At 40.1% G+C, this 16,169-nt stretch overlaps 1 protein-coding gene across 3 annotated transcripts in view; it reads left to right on the top strand.

The window, feature by feature from the left end:
- The first annotated feature begins 8,099 nt into the window (after nucleotides 1-8,099).
- The window catches only part of TPX2 (TPX2 microtubule nucleation factor), a 56,404-nt gene continuing 48,334 nt past the window's right edge, over nucleotides 8,100-16,169 (top strand). For 2 of the 3 annotated variants that reach the window (XM_044918669.1, XM_044918667.1), the window contains exons 1-2: nucleotides 8,100-8,225; nucleotides 10,625-10,737. The gene's annotated coding sequence lies outside the window, so the exon portion shown is untranslated. Of the gene's footprint in view, nucleotides 8,226-10,624; nucleotides 10,738-16,169 lie in introns of those variants that run through there. The other variant, XM_044918668.1, reaches the window with a different exon arrangement.

The following is a 16,169-nucleotide window of genomic DNA, read 5'->3' as shown; positions in this document are numbered from 1 at the left end:
GCTTCTCCCTCTGACCCTCCCCCCTCTCATGTGCTCTCTCTCATTCTCTCTCTCAAATGAATAAATAAAATCTTTAAAAAAAAAAAAGAAAATAAAAGTATACAAAATTAGTTGTGTGACACAATCTCAACTCTAAATACCATGCATAGGAAGAAGGCTAGAAATCAATATGATAAAGACAAAACAAAAGTGGAGAAAATCCTTGCATAGATGCTACAGAGAAACAGAAACAGAGTGGTCAATAAATCTGAAAAGATGCTCAACCTCACTAGTTATCAAGGAAAATGAAAACTAAAACCTCCGTGAGATGCCATTTCACACCCACCAGATTGGGAAAAATGGGAAAATCTGATAAAATCAAGTGTGGTTCAAGAATATGGAATAACTTTGGGAAAAAAAATGTATTGTTACCTAGTAGAATTGATGATGCCCATAACCTATGACCCAGCAAATTCTATTTTTTGATACATGCTCTAAAATAACTCTTGCACATGTGCAGGTATAAGAATGTTTACAGCAGCAGGGGTGCCTGGCTGACTCAGCTGGAGGAGCATGCAACTCATGATCTCGGGGTGGTGAGTTCTAGCCCCACACTGGGTGTATAGAGATTACTACTAAAAAAAAAAATAAGTAAACTTAAATAAACTTAAAAAAAAAAAAGAATGTTTATAGCAGCACTACTTGTTTTTTTTTTAAGATTTTTTTTTATTTATTAGAGAGAGAGAGAGCACAAGCAGGGGGAGCAGAGGGAGAGGGAGAAGCAGGCTCCCTCCTGAGCAAGGAGCCTGATGCGGGACTCAATGCCAGGACCCCGGGATCATGACCTGAACTATAGGCAGACACTTAACCCATTGAGCCACCCAGGTGTTCCAATAGCAGCACTACTTGTAATAGCAAAAATTTGGAAACTACTCATGGATCCATTATAGCAAAACATTTAAACAAATAGTAGTATATTTATACATAGTAATATGATACAGTGAGAAAATAAGTGGATTTAGTTACACACAACATAAAAGAATCTTAGAAACATGTTGCATGAAAAAATTGTAAGAGAATAGTGAAGTATGATTCCATTTATATATAGTGTGAAAACAGGAAAAACTAATCTACATAGTGTGTAGGGTTTGTGATAGCCAGTCTCATCCAAGATGGCCTCCAAAGATCCCTCCCTCTTAGTATTCATACCCTTGTATGGTCCCCTCCCACAATATACCAGAGTTGTTCTATGTTACTGATGGCAAATGGCAGAGATGATGGTATGTCACTTCCAAGACTAGGTTATCTCTTTCTCTCTCTCATCACTCACTCTGGGGGTATCCACCTGCCATGTTATGAGCAGCCCTACAGAGAGGCCCATGTGTGGTGAGGAACTGAATGAAACCTCCTGCCAGTAGTCATGTGAAGATTCCCCTGCCCCAGCCAAGCCTCCAGATGATTATAGCCAACAGCTTGACTACAACCTCATCTGTGACCCAGAACCAGAACCACTGTTATTAACCACTGAATTTCTGACCCTCAGAAACTGTATAAAATAATATGTATTTGTAATTTTAAGCTAAGTTTGGGGATAATCTGTTTTGTAGCAATAGATAACCAATACAGGGATATATACCTATGTGGTAAAATTATAAAGAAATGTAAAGGAATAATAAATACAAAATTCAAGATAGCCATTGCACATTAACAGGGGTGGGTTCAGGATGAATTGGGGAAACAAGTAAAATTGAGAGTTTGAAAGATAATGGAAATGTTCTTATTAAATTGAATTATACGTATGTATACAGAATTTGTTGCCTTTCTTTCTTTCTTTCTTTCTCTTTCTTTTTAAAGATTTTATTTATTTATTTGACAGAGAGAGACACAGAGAGAGAGGGAACACAAGCAGGTAGAAGAGGGAGAAGCAGGCTTCCTGCAGAGCAGGGAGCCCGATGCGGAGCTTGATCCCAGGACCCTGGGATCGTGACCTGAGCCAAAGGCAGATGCTTAATGACTGAGCCACCCAGGCGCCTTGTTGCCTCATTCTTTATACGACCATACGTTTAAATACATATATTTGTATTTTTATCTACTGAATATCTAATACATTTTAAAAAGACTGGAAGGAAATATACTAAAATGCTAATAGTGGAGATGTTGCTTCTTCTAAAGTCTATGTAATAGTTATTTTTTGTTTCTTCTTTATTATTTCCTGTATTTTCTAAGTATTATAAGTAAGAAAGTATTACTTTTTTTTTTTTTTGACAGAGAGAGAGATAGCGAGAGCAGGAACACAAGCAGGGGGAGTAGGAGAGGGAGAAGCAGGCCTCCTGCCGAGCAGGGAGCCCGATGTGGGACTCGATCCCAGGACCCTGGGATCATGACCTGAGCCGAAGGCAGACGCTTAATGACTGAGCCACCCAGGCGCCCAAGAAAGTATTACTTTTTTATTTATTTATTTATTTTTAAAGATTTTTATTTATTTATCTGAGACAGAGAGAATGAGAGAGACAGAGAGCACATGAGAGGGGGGAGGGTCAGAGGGAGAAGCAGGCTCCCTGCGGAGCAGGGAGCCCGATGCGGAACTTGATCCCGGGACTCCAGGATCATGACCTGAGCCGAAGGCAGTCACTTAACCAACTGAGCCACCCAGGTGCCCAAGAAAGTATTACTTTTAAAGTGAGAAATTAAAAATATATAAACACATATACAAAAATATAAAAATACCTAAATGTGTACATGTATGAATATAGATATATGAGGGTTTGTATTTTTATGCAAAAATCTCTGAAAGATACATAATCATCTTTTAACACTAATTTTTTTTTAACCGAGGGAGAGGGATTGGCAATGGGGTGTGGTAGGAGGTATAGGGCTTTTTCACTTTTTACTTCATACATGTTAATGAACCCAAATGGACCTGGCTGCAAATCTTAACTCTGCTATCTGACCTTGGGCAGTTCGTGTCACCTCTCTTGAGCCTCAGTTTTTTCCATCTGGAAATTGGAAATAATTGCACCTACCTGGCAAAGGTGTTGCAAAGATTAAGTGAAGTCATGAATGTACAGCACCTAACATATACCCTCCATTCTGTCATAGGCATGTATTATTTTTGTAATTTTAAAACATATTTTAATATAAAAGATCTCAAATATTAAAGTACCTGGCTGATGTATCAAGCCAGTGCCCACTGCAAATGCAGAGGATGGGATTTCAAGGGATTCTCTTTCCTACTCCCAAAAGACAAAGGCCCCACTTGGGCCTGGCTAGCACTGATTTTACATGAGCTTAAAAGAAACCCCTGCATCATCACTCACTCTCCATCCCCCCACCCAGGCCCTAGCAAACATTAATCTACTTTCTGTCTCTATGGATTTGCCTCTTCCAGAAATTTCTTATAAATGGAATTATACAATATTTGTCACTCCCAGTCTGGCTTCTTTTATTTGTATAATGTTTCAGGTTCATATATGTTATAGTATGTATCAGTACTTAATTCACTTTACTAAAATATACTATTCCATTGCATGGATTTACCGCCTTTTATGGATGCATTCATCAGTTGGTGGACATTCGGGTTGTTTCCTACGGTCTTTCGTTCTTAATCAGGTTGCTAAGGTCTCTGTAATCCTTCCCCAAAAAGAACTCCACATCAGCCGTGAAGAAAGAGACCAGGAAACACCTGCAGATTTCCCTTTGCTTGGCTGGATGGGAACTATGGAAGACAGAGTGGTGCTCCCTTCTCCAGAGATCCTTTTGATGGCTGTCACCAATGGCTCACACTTGCAACCTTCTCCAGGGGAGTGTTCTTAGATGATTGCAGCCACCCTGCCTGGAGGTGTCTGAGAGTTAGTTGCCACCCAGAGCCAATGGGTGGCTGGTGTCCATTCTCCATGAAGTAGGAGACCTCCACGGAGCTGGAAGGCAAGTACAGATTTTTGGCCTGGTGGCCACTGGTTTAGATGGTGGAGGGACTGACAGACACAGAGTGAAGGAGCAGATGTGGAAGGGGCAAGGGTAGAAGTTGGTTCTTTCTTTCTCTCTCGCTTAAAAAAAATAAGAGTTTGAAGAGCCTGAATAAGTCTCTGATCCACTGGCTCCTTCTCTCCTCTCCTTTGCAGATTTCTCTCCCCTACCAGATTTCCACTATAAAAAACAATAAATTCAAATCACACAAATAATACATGGCTACATTCTTTTCTAAAACCAAGATAAAACTCACATTATCTGTCCTTTCTGTCCACAATCCAGTTTAGTTCCTCCCCTCTGAAGTTCCCACACTTGTCAGTTTGTTGTAAATTTTCCATACCTTCTGTCATATATATATATCTCTGTTTAGGAGAGGCAATGTAGGGCAGTGGTTAAGGGTTTGGCCTCTGGAGCTGGACTTCCTGTGTTCAAATTCTGGCCCCGTCACATACAAACTGTGTGACCTTTGAGAAGTTGTCTACCCTCTCTGAGCCATAATTTCCTTAATCTATTAAGTGGAAATGATGACATGACCTCACAGAGTTATTATTAGGATAAAATAAGTTATTATATGTAAAGCACTTCAAACAGTGCTTGATATACGGTAAGTGCCAGATAAGTGCTAGCTGACACTATTTATACACACCCACAGGAAAAGTGGAGTGTTGTTTTGCATATTTTTAAAAAACATAATGGTTTCAGGGGTGCCTGGCTGGCTCAGTCTGTGGAGCATGCAACTCTTGATCTCGGGGTTATAAGTTCAAGCTTCACAATGGGGATAGAGTTTACCTAAAATAAATTAATTTTAAAAAAACATAATGGTTTCATAATGAATTTATATCAATCAGCAACTTGTTTTCTAACCAAAACCGTGTCTCAAAAATACTGTCCCATCAGTCCAGATCAGTTGAACTTTTTTGAACTGAACTGATGCTTAGTATTCCATTCTATAGACAGTTTATTAAAATACCCTCCTACTTACGGACATTTAGGTGGTTTCCAATTTCTCACAACTACAATGCAACAGCCTACTAATTGATTTCCCTTTTTCCATTCCTGTTCTCCTTCCCTCTGTTTTCAGCACAGCAGCCAGAATTATCCCATTAAAAGCAGAGAGCTAATCAATGCTCAAAACCCTCCCAGGCCTCCTACCTCATTCAGAGTAAAAATCAAAGTCCTCACTATGGCCCAGTCGGTCTGCCAGAATATCTCCTGACATTCTCCTCCTTGTCCAGTTGATTCAGCCACTGACTTGCTAGCTATTTCTTTTTTTTTTTTTAAAGATTTTATTTTTATTTATTTGAGAGAGAGAATGAGAGAGAGAGAGAGAGCATGAGAGGGTCAGAGGGAGAAGCAGACTCCCTGCTGAGCAGGGAGCCCATTGCGGGACTCAATCCCAGGACTCCAGGATTATGACCTGAGCTGAAGGCAGTCGCTTAACCAACTGAGCCACCCAGACGCCCCTTGCTAGCTATTTCTAAAACATGCCTGCTATGCTCCTACCTTTACACTTGTGGCTCCCGCTGCCTGGAACACTCTTCCTTCAGCTATCTATATGGCTCACTCTTCACCTTCTGGTGGTCTTTGTCCAAACGTCCCTGAACTACCCTACTTAAAATTACAAACCCCCTTCCCACGGATAAGGCCAAAACAGTGATGGCTGAAATTGTGGGTAGAGTGGACGAGATGTGTCTGTGCTTCCTTTCAGCTCTAAAAGGCTGCTTTGGTGATTTCAGACCGCACAGTCATCCATTCATGAAGAATGGGAACTTGAGACTCAGCCTAGAATGTAATCAATGCAGAAGGAATGACAAGAGATGAATCCCTTGGGTCAGGCTTACCCCTTGGAACGACTTGGGAAGTTCTTGCACACGTCCTGGCCTGCAGGCACTGCCTCATTCACTCACTCACCCACTGGGCACCTTCTGCCTAGTAGGCCCTGGACACGGCACAGCTCTGATGCCCCTGCTCTCCTAATGTAAACAAACTATCTTTACCTCCACCCCCACCCCGGGTCTGGCTCCTCTGTGGCCCTGCAGGTCCCTAGTGGTTGGGTGATGTGTCTGCTGAAAGTGGGCGGCCACAGTGTAGTCAGACCCTGCCCTTCCTTTGTCTCTGTCCAGCCCCTGCCTTCCTCCTCCCATTGCCATCCACCCCTCGGGGCCTGGAGAGCAAATGGCTTTGCATTTACCACCTCCTAATACACTATATTTATTTACCTTGTTTAGAGTCTGTCTTCTCCGGTAGAATGCCAGGTTCCCAAGGACAGAGATTTTGTCTGTCTTTTCATGATTCTACCCCCACATTTAGTACAGTGACTGACACACGGTAGGTGTTCAATTCATGCTATGGTGACTGTGCCTCTGTGCCTCTATGTGAAAGTAGATGAGTGTGTCTTTTGGAACTAAACCTAGAAATAGCAGACCTAGGTCACAGGGCATACATATTTGACATTTTAATAGATGTTGCTAACTTGCCCTCTAAAGCAGCCAAACCCATTCATTCCCTACCTTGCAAATCCTTGATACCACTGAACTTTTAATTTTTAAACAATATGATAGGTGAAAATGGTACCTTCTTGTTTAAATTTAAATCTAATTTAAATTTCAGTATTGCTAGTTGAGGCCAACTACCTTTGCATGTCTTTTTTTTTTAATTTGAATATCTAATTGGCTTTATTAAATGATTCCTGAATTGGGCAGCATCCCATCTAGCAAGTAGAGGGGAGTCCCCATTTGCATTATCTTTAATGGCCAATTTGTTTCTTCTTCTAAGAACTGCCCATTTCCCCCATTTTTTTTCCTATTGAGTTTTTGTCCTTTTCTTACTGATTCATAGACTTTTTAAATTTATACAATTAACTATACTTTAAAAATTACGATAATTTAAAAATATGTTAATGTTCATGAGAGCTGGTATGGCAGTCACCATCCTTCCCCATTATTTTTCAAAACTCAGATGCCACATCTTGTGCTTTCCTCTTCTATAGAAATTTTAGAATCAACTTGGCAAGTTCCAAGACAAAACCTATTGCGAATTTCATTGGAATTGCCTTGAACTCTTCATATGGAAAATTAACAGCTTTACAATATTGGATCTCCCCATCCACTAATAAAGTATATAATCTCCTTTACTTATTTTTATAGTTATTTAACTAAGTTTTACAGTTTTTAATTTTCAGATAAAGGTCTTAGGCTTATTTTCTTAAACGCTGTAGTTTTTATTACAGTGATCTTTTCCCCCCTTGTAACTGCTATTATTTTCTGACTGATTGTTGATGATGGACAGGACCAGACGTCCTTAATTCAAATTCCACCTCCTCTATTTATTTATTTTAGACAATTCACTCAACTTCTCTGAGCCTTTGTTTTCTCTTCTAAAATACGAGGATGATAAAGCAAGAGACGTAAATGGAATTGAAAGGGAAGGACCAACCAATCGTAAGCCGCGGCTTTAAGCCGGTAATATCAGGGCATGGGCTCAATAAAGACTTGGAGAGACTCCTTCACGGTTGGGAGAATAGCTGAGGGCGAGTCTATGTTGTATGCAGGGGATTGTATTAAAACTCGAATTCCTATGAACATACAAAGCACCATGCACCACTATAGGAAGAATAATAAAAAATTTTCTTTCGTGAAAGTTTTGGGGAGGTCCAGGTGCGCGCCGTTCTGTTACCTGAAACAACTCCTTATCTCTTCAGTTGGTACCACCTCTCCCGAATAATTTGGAGTCGAGCATTCTGGGCTTTGTAGTAACTTCCTTATTAGAGTTGTTTCAAAGGGCACACGCAGTTGCATGAGACTACATTTCCCAGGAGTCTTCCGGGCCGGTTGTTTGCTTGTCCCTCATCCTGACTTCCGGCGTCCTTGCGATCCTCTGGGCCAATCCGGAGGCTAAGGATTGCCGGTTCCCGCACTGTGATTGGTGCATTCGACTAGAGAGCCTGGGTTCAAATTTTCAACGGTACTGAATGAAGTCCCGCGGCGGATCTTCCGGGCGCTCGGTTGTCAGAGCTGAGGCGAGGTGAGCACTGGGGAGAAACGGGGAGCAGCTGGGGCGCGGCCTGCCCTTTCCCTGATTTTTGAACGGCTGGAGGTCGCCCCCAAGCCCGTAGCGCCTCCAAGCGCCTCTTGACACTGGCTTCTGAGGCGGTCGTATTGTGTGGGCGCCGCCCTGGCCAGGCGGAGAGGGAGCCGGGCATCGGACCACCCTTCTCTTGGTGACAGGATTTTCCAGTGAAGTGTGTCCCGACCGAGACTAGCGGGCTGCATCTGGAGGTAGAGGCCGTGGGAAATAGGGGGAAGTAGGGGTTGCTGGAGGCTGTAAGCTAATAACGGTAACTATCATTGTTACCACGCACAGATGAGATAAGCTTTCACTGGACTAAGCACTCTGCGTGCGTTTTCTCACTTAATTATCGCACAAAGCCAATGAAGCAGGTGCTATTCTTAGTCCCACTTTATAGAGGAGGAAACTGAGGCTCACAATCTCAATTTCAAGAAATGGGTGAAACAGCAGCCCCGCCCTCAAGAAGTGTGGCTTTGGTGGAGGAAAACAGATGTGGTCACAGACAACTACATTTACAAAGTATTGTGTAGGATAGAAAGGTAATAGATATGGTGTGAGAACATAATTGCGGGACTTAAATTCCAATTGGAGTTGTTTTTCTGTTTGGGATTTAAAATTCATCCTGTTTATCCGTATCTGCTTAGCCCTCCCCCTTTGTAACGAATATCTAGGTATTATTGCCTTTCTAATTTTCTGTCCTAGAACATTTATAGATTGAAGAGGAAAGGAAAAGTGTGAACCAGACTATAATATGGTAGGATTGTTTTGCCCCCTTTTTCTTGATGTATGGTTTCTTTGTCTCACATACAGTTTTCTTCTTGTAGTTAAGTACCAAGGGCTTGCCCAGTCAGCCCTGCTTAGGACCAGACAGCATTGAGTGCTCTGCTGATTTTGCTCTGAGGTCATCCTTTATGTACTCCTAGGTTCATTCAGCTTTACCTTGTCTTGACATCCTATGGCCTTTCTTTGTATTTGTCTCACTCATCGGATGTCAGAATTTGAACTCTTTACTGCTACAATAAGGATATTCTTGTGTCGTGGCCTCAGTGTATCATACATACCTTGTCAAGCCACCCCTATATCACCCTTGGTTGTTTTGGAGTAGCACTCTTGGGTGTGTTAGCTCAGTATTAAGTTACCACTCTCAGGATAAAAATTTTTGTGGCTCCCAGCTCACTTAGCTAATTGACTTGAGGGTGTACTGTGTGCTCAGATTGGTGTTAGATACTATGGATATTCAGATGTATGATGTTCTCATGGGTTTTCTGGTATGCTTGAGGACAAAAGACTGATTCAGATTGACAAGTGACAATCTGAACAAGATATGACAGCATTGGAGTACTCTAGTATTATGTATTGTAGGTGCCCTGGCAATGTAGAGGTGAGGGAAATCAATGAGGCTTAAAACAGGCAAGGATGTCTTTGTGAAGCAGATGGGACACAAACTGGCTCTTGATAAGCAGAGTTTGGTTAGACAAGAACTAGAACAGTCTTGGTGCACAGAAATTGCCCACTTACTATCTGCTGAATTGGATAGGCAGGAGGGCATTATCTAAATTGACTACAAAATTGCAGGTATAAAAAACTGGATGTATTCAACTAGGTTGGTAAATTTGTTTAAACTTTTGGGGTGCCTGGGTGGCTCAGTCGGTTAAGTGTCTGCCTTTGACTCAGGTCGTGATCCCAGGGTTCTGGGATCGAGCCCTGCATCATCGGGCTCCTTGCTCAGCAGGGAGCCTGCTTCTCCCTCTCCCTGTGCTGCTCCCCCTACTTGTGCTCTCTCGCTCTGTCAAATAAATGAATAAAATCTTAAAAAAAAAAAAAACAACTTAAAAACTTTTAATAAAATAAGGTTGTTTTGGCCAGCCTTATGCTTAAGTCTGTGTATTCGAAGCTTAATAAAGTTAACTTACCCTACATTTGCAATTAAGCTTTTCCAGGAGACAGGATTATGTGGGAAAGTCCTTCATTTTTTATTTTGGTGCCAGGAGATGTTCCGAAGTTTTTCTATATCCCCTACATATTTTTTTCTTCAGCCTTTCCTGGGTCTCTTCCCTAATTCTTTTTGAATTGTTGGGGAAGGAAGGAAGAAAGAAGAGATCTAAATGCCCTTTGGCAAACTGAATTTTCTTTGCTATGAGTAAAGTTAGGAAATAGAATGACCACTGGGAGACTGATCAGCCCAAACAATTCTATGAGTAGGTCTGTATTTGAGACAGAAACCTAGAGATCAGTGGTTCAAGGTACTTTTTTTCATATTATAAGTGTGCCTACTATTTGTCCTGATGTTTGAATAGAAGTGTACCCTATTACCCCTTGGTGTCAGTGTTCCTAAATTGCAGATTTTGGAAAGGTAGTTTTAAAATGGGAGTATATAATATTAAAGACACCACGAGACAGCATATGTATAATCAAGAAACTTAAGCTGAAACAACAATTAAGTTTGGCATTTGGGTAGATTTATGCTATTTAGACTTTAGCTCTCAGAAGCACTCTTTGGTTTTGAGAGTGGGTATCCTTGCTGTTTTGTAGCCCTTTCCTATTCTCTGTTTACCATTTTTACTACAGAGAACATGAACCTGTTATATCACCTTTCTCTTTCTAACAGGTTCTTGATAAGAAGTATTTGCTAGACTTCAACATTTCAGAAGAGAGGTGAAAAAGTATATTGCAACTCTGAATCAAGCCTGTAGGCAGGTGGACTGATAGATTAAACCACAGGTAAGGCTATGTCCACAGTGAGTTACATTAAAAAGGAATAAGAGGAACATTAATATATTACCATCAAAAGTGTTTCATGTATCTTCAAAAGTAACATTTTGGAAGAAAATTTATTTAATACGGAAAAGCAAAAGAAAGAGCTATCACTCACTATCCTACCTCTCAGATAAACTATTGCTAGTATTTTGATAGATTTCTTTCCAAATTTTTCTGTGTGCATATTTGGTTTTAAAAAGTCATACACTTCGCGCCTGGGTGGCTCAGTTGTTAAGCATCTGCCTTCGGCTCAGGTCATGATCCCGGGGTCCTGGGATCGAGCCCCGCATCGGGCTCCCTGCTCAGTGAGAAGCCTGCTTCTCCCTCTCCCTCTCCCTCTGCTTGTGTTCCCTCTCTCACTGTATCTCTCTCTGTCAAATAAATAAATAAAATCTTAAAAATAAAAAGTCCTACACTAAAAATTTTCATTATTATTTTTTTCAACTTAATAATTAGGTTATGAACATTTTTTCATGTCATTAAAATTTGCTACAACTTTTATTATTTAAAAGATTTTATTTGCCAGAGAGAGAGAGAGCACGTGAACAAGCAGGGGGAGCAGCAAGCAGAGGTAGAAGCAGGCTTCCTGCTGAGCAAGGAGCCCGATGCGGGACTTTATCCCAAGACCCTGGGATCATAACCTGAGCTGAAGGCGGACACTTAATTGACTGACCCACCTAGGCATCCCGCTACAACATAATTTTAATGGCTATGTGGTATTCCATTATATGGTTCTGCCATAGTTTTTTATGCAGTGAAATCATTGGTCAAAAGTTCATATATATATATTTTTAAAGATTTTATTTATTTATTTGAGACAGAGAATGAGAGAGACAGAGAGCACATGAGAGGGGGGAGGGTCAGAGGGGGAAGCAGACCCCCCACCGAGCAGGGAGCCCGATGCGGGACTCGATCCCGGGACTCCAGGATCATGACCTGAGCCGAAGGCAGTCACTTAACCAACTGAGCCACCCAGGCGCCCCTAAAAGTTCATATTTTTAAGACTTGGGTATGTAACACCAAACTGCCTCATAGGAAAATTATGCTGATTTACATACCCACTTAATAGTGTATATTCACTATTCACACAGGTACAAATTTATATTTTAAAAATATGTGATACATTCACATGGTACAAAAATCAAATAGTATGAAAAGGTTTATAGTTAAAAATCTTCTTTCAACCCTGTCACTATCTACCTCACTTCCTGGCATCCCATAGGTAATCACTTTTTGAGGTTCTTGGGTATCTGTGTATCTACATCCCAAGAAGGATACCTTTTGAACGATATAAATCTTTACAAGACTGAGTGATTGAGATTTCACTAGGTATGTAACCTCCTGCTGCCCAACTGTCAACCCTTACAAACTCTTTCAGCTTGTTACTATTGAAACAGCAGGGCGCCTGGGTGGCTCAGTTGGTTAAGCAACTGCCTTCGGCTCAGGTCATGATCCCGGAGTCCCGGGATCGAGTCCCGCATCGGGCTCCCCGCTCAGCGGGAAGTCTGCTTCTCCCTCTGACCCTCCCCCACTCATGTACTCTCTCTCTCTCTCTCATTCTCCCTCTCTCAAAATAAATAAATAATCTTAAAAAAAAAAAAAAAGAAACAGCAGAACACTTTGATATCCTACAAAGATTTCCTGATATTCTACAAAGATTTCCTTTTAGTATTCTACAAAGATCTGTGTCATTATTTGGTTTGAAGGTAAATGGCATCATTGATTTTTATCCAGGTCTTATTAGTTGTATAAGAGCAGTTTAGGGTTTATAGAGTTGTATGGATAAATTAAATAAAGCAGAACTGAGTTCATAATCCAGAACTCACAAGTTTGGGAGAGAGATGATAAAAAATATATGTGCTTGAGGTTTCTGGACAGTGATGAATTACAACAAGTGTCCATGTGTCCTGTGCTGACTTCTGAGTGCTTGGACAGTGAGGAATTGTCATTGGATTTTAAATTGACCCAATTTTGGAAGCTTCGTGGATCTGTTTCTGTAAACAGATCCAATTTCAGTGTAGAAGTTAGCAAACAAATGTAGAAACACAAAGTCCATTAACTTCCTTTAGACTTAGTTTGTGACTTTGATTAACAGTTAAAATTGCATGCTGGATTATGTTGCCATTTACTGACTCGTGCTAATCCCTTATGTACAAAAAAAATGTAGGTGTTTTTTCCCTGGGTAAGATGAAAATAACTCAACTCTATTTAACTTGTGGTACGGTAACAGGATCTCTTATCCCTTGTGAAAGTAGGAGAGGGTGTGCCTGGGGAAATGGCACCATTTGGGATGGGACCATTTAACTAATACACTTCTAATCTTGACTTATTCTTACTCTGTTTATTATATTACCAGTTAACTCATGATTTTTCTTCCAATAGAAATAGGTACAGTGCAGCTCACAAAATGGATAGTGAAGTGCTTGAGAGCATCTGTCACACCAAAGTCTTTGTTTTGTTTAGGAGCTGCTAGTCTACCATTTCAACCTTGCTTAGGATGCACCCTTTTGCAGTTTTCCCCCACCTCCTCTGAACCTGCACCTTTTGATTTATAGAGGTTGTCAAGTCTAGTTATTTTTGGTTTGAGAGTGAAGAGGGACAGGACATGATGGAGGTTAATTTCAAAAGAATGTGGAAACAAGTTACATTGCTTCTTTTGCAATCTTCCTCAATTAAGTGCTTTTCCCACATTTGTTTCCCCTTTTCATTTATCTCTTCCTTTAGAAAAAGTCAATATTCATCCTTAGCTTTTGTTGTTGTTGTTCTTGTGCATATCTTTTTTCTTTTTTTTTTAAAGATTTATTTATTTATTTGACAGAGACACAGCGAGAGAGGGAACACAAGCAGGGGGATTGGGAGAGGGAGAAGCAGGCTTCCCGCAGAGCAGGGAGCCTGATGTGGGGCTCGATCCCAGGACCCTGGGATCATGACCTGAGTTGAAGGCAGATGCTTAACGACTGGGCCACCCAGGTGCCCCTCTTTTTTTTTTATTTTTTGACTTGAGTATAGTTGACACACAATGCTATATTAGTTTCAGTTTATAGTATAGTGATTCAGCATCTCTATAGGTTATGCTATGCTCACCACTGTCTGTATCTTTTAGGCATCACTTCCACCAGGTACCTTTTTCTGACCCTCCTGGTCCCCTTCTCTGCACTTCCATAGTGGCCGTGGTTTTTCCCCTGTTGTAGCAAGGATCACCCTCTATCACAATTGTCTGTGTTCTCCACTCAAATATGAGTTTCTTAAGGGAAGAGATTATATGTATCCTTTTAGTCTTTGTTTTCTGGAAACAAAAATGAGCTGTATGATATGATGATGGCTCTTATTAGGCAGTTCTAAAAGGAACCTAAGTAGTTCATAATATGGGAGAGGCTTTTTCCTCAGTTCTGTTGTAGGATTATTGGTCTGAAAGAGCTATTTCTTCACTCAGAATGTTTCTAGTTTTGCAGGAGTCTAGAGTTATGGTAGATTCAGATAGTTTTGAAATGTGAAGCTGATTCTCTTGCTTGGCAGTCTTATTTGTTTGGGGGAATGTGGTTGACGCATGTGCCTTTTTTCTTTTTTTTTCAGTGAGACCTGTTGACAGAAATTCAATCTTGATTAAGGGGTACAGGAAGGCATCCAGTTCCCATCATGCCTGGGGCTCTCTCATTTAAACAGTTGGCCCAGGCCCTGGTCTGTTCCATTTCCCACTAGGCCTTGTGCTTTTTAATTTTTGAAGGTTTCACATTTTCATTTTATTATTTGTGGGAGAAGCAGCGTGGTGAAGCCAGCATAACCCAGTAGTTACTTTTGGTTTTGTTCATGTACTTGTGCTATCACCTTTTCTTGAGGAGAGTCAGACTTCTCAGTAGATATATATTTCATTTACTTGTTCCCTTTTTAGGGGGATTGTGGGGGTGGTCTCCTGAGTTGGTCATACTAGACCAAAAGATAACTTAAAAGAAGCTTTTTTAAAAAGAGGTTATGTTAGAAAAATAGTATTTTGGTTTTAAAATTTTCACCTAAATAAAGATTAGGCATATTTAGTTTTGAGCCCCTTGCCTTTTGACCCCCATCAATCAAAAGCACTCTTAGACCTCAGAAGATATCCCTCCTTCTGATTGCTTAAATACCCTCTTCTTTGTCTTTTACTCTAGAATATCCACTGAGAGGTTCAGACTAACTTCCATCTTATGTAAAGCAAAAACTATGTGCAAGAGTACAAACTAAGAAAAAGAGAAATTAAGGGGTGGTGTTTTACTTTATGGGATGATTCAGCTCAGAACTTTCCCAGTGTATTTAGAATAGGATTCTTAATTTACCAGTATTCTTTTATGAGCAGTTTGTCAGGGATGTTTAGTTTTATGTAAAGCAGAGTTAATTTTTGCATTTGTCGGACAGATTAGTATGATTTGGTTACCTATCTCATCTTTGAGGTAATGTTATAGGAAAAACCTGTACATTATAGTGACTCTAGATTTTGGAATCTCACAGACCTGGTCTTAAAACTCAACACTGCTACATACAAAGTTGGTAATCTTGGAGTGGCTTAATTACTCTGAGCCTGTTTCCTTATTTGTAAAATGGTGATGAGGATATATATCTACCTTGTATATTGTTAATGAAATTTAAATGAGGTGATTTATGTCAAGTGCCTGGTCAAGTACCTGGCCTGTAGTAAACAGTATTTGGAAGTTATTATCTACAAATGGTTTTATCCCTTGTTCCTTGACATTTCATATTGATCTACATAAATATCTATCTTTTAAATAAACATGAGAGTAAATAAATAAAAACAAACAAATGCATAAAAATACACACACATACACGCATGCACACACGCACAAGGGATGCCTGGCTGGCTCAGTTGGAGTACATAATAAATAAAAAATTCCAGAAATCCCAGTGACTTATGGACTGTAAACACCAATGTAGGGGGAAATAAATACTGCTTAACTAGTTCTTTAAACTGAAAATGTATGTGTTTATAAAACGTATTCAAAGAGTATGAAAGTTCCTATAGTGGAAAGTCTTTACCTGACCCAGAACTCCTAGCTCTCTTCCCAGACCCAAAGACCGTTAACACTATTATGTCTCCTTCCGCAATAGTCTTATGTGTGTACCAAGGTATATATGAGTATATATTACCCCTTTGCTTCTTTTTAACATGAATGGAAGTATGCACTTTTATATTTTACTTTTCTTAATAGTTCTTGAAGCTCATTATGTACATATCATCACATATGCAAAATTACCTAATATTAAAGTTACTTAATATTTTATTATATGATTGTGTCATAATTTATTCAACCAGTCTTCTACTGGTGGAATTTTGGTTTTTAGTTTTTTGGCTTTTACAATACTATAGTATTGATACAATACTATAGTATTGATACAATACTATAGTATTG

Source organism: Neomonachus schauinslandi, chromosome 10 (genome assembly GCF_002201575.2).
Source record: "Neomonachus schauinslandi chromosome 10, ASM220157v2, whole genome shotgun sequence".
Lineage (NCBI taxonomy): Eukaryota > Metazoa > Chordata > Mammalia > Carnivora > Phocidae > Neomonachus > Neomonachus schauinslandi.
This window is presented reverse-complemented; position numbering and strand designations above follow the sequence as displayed.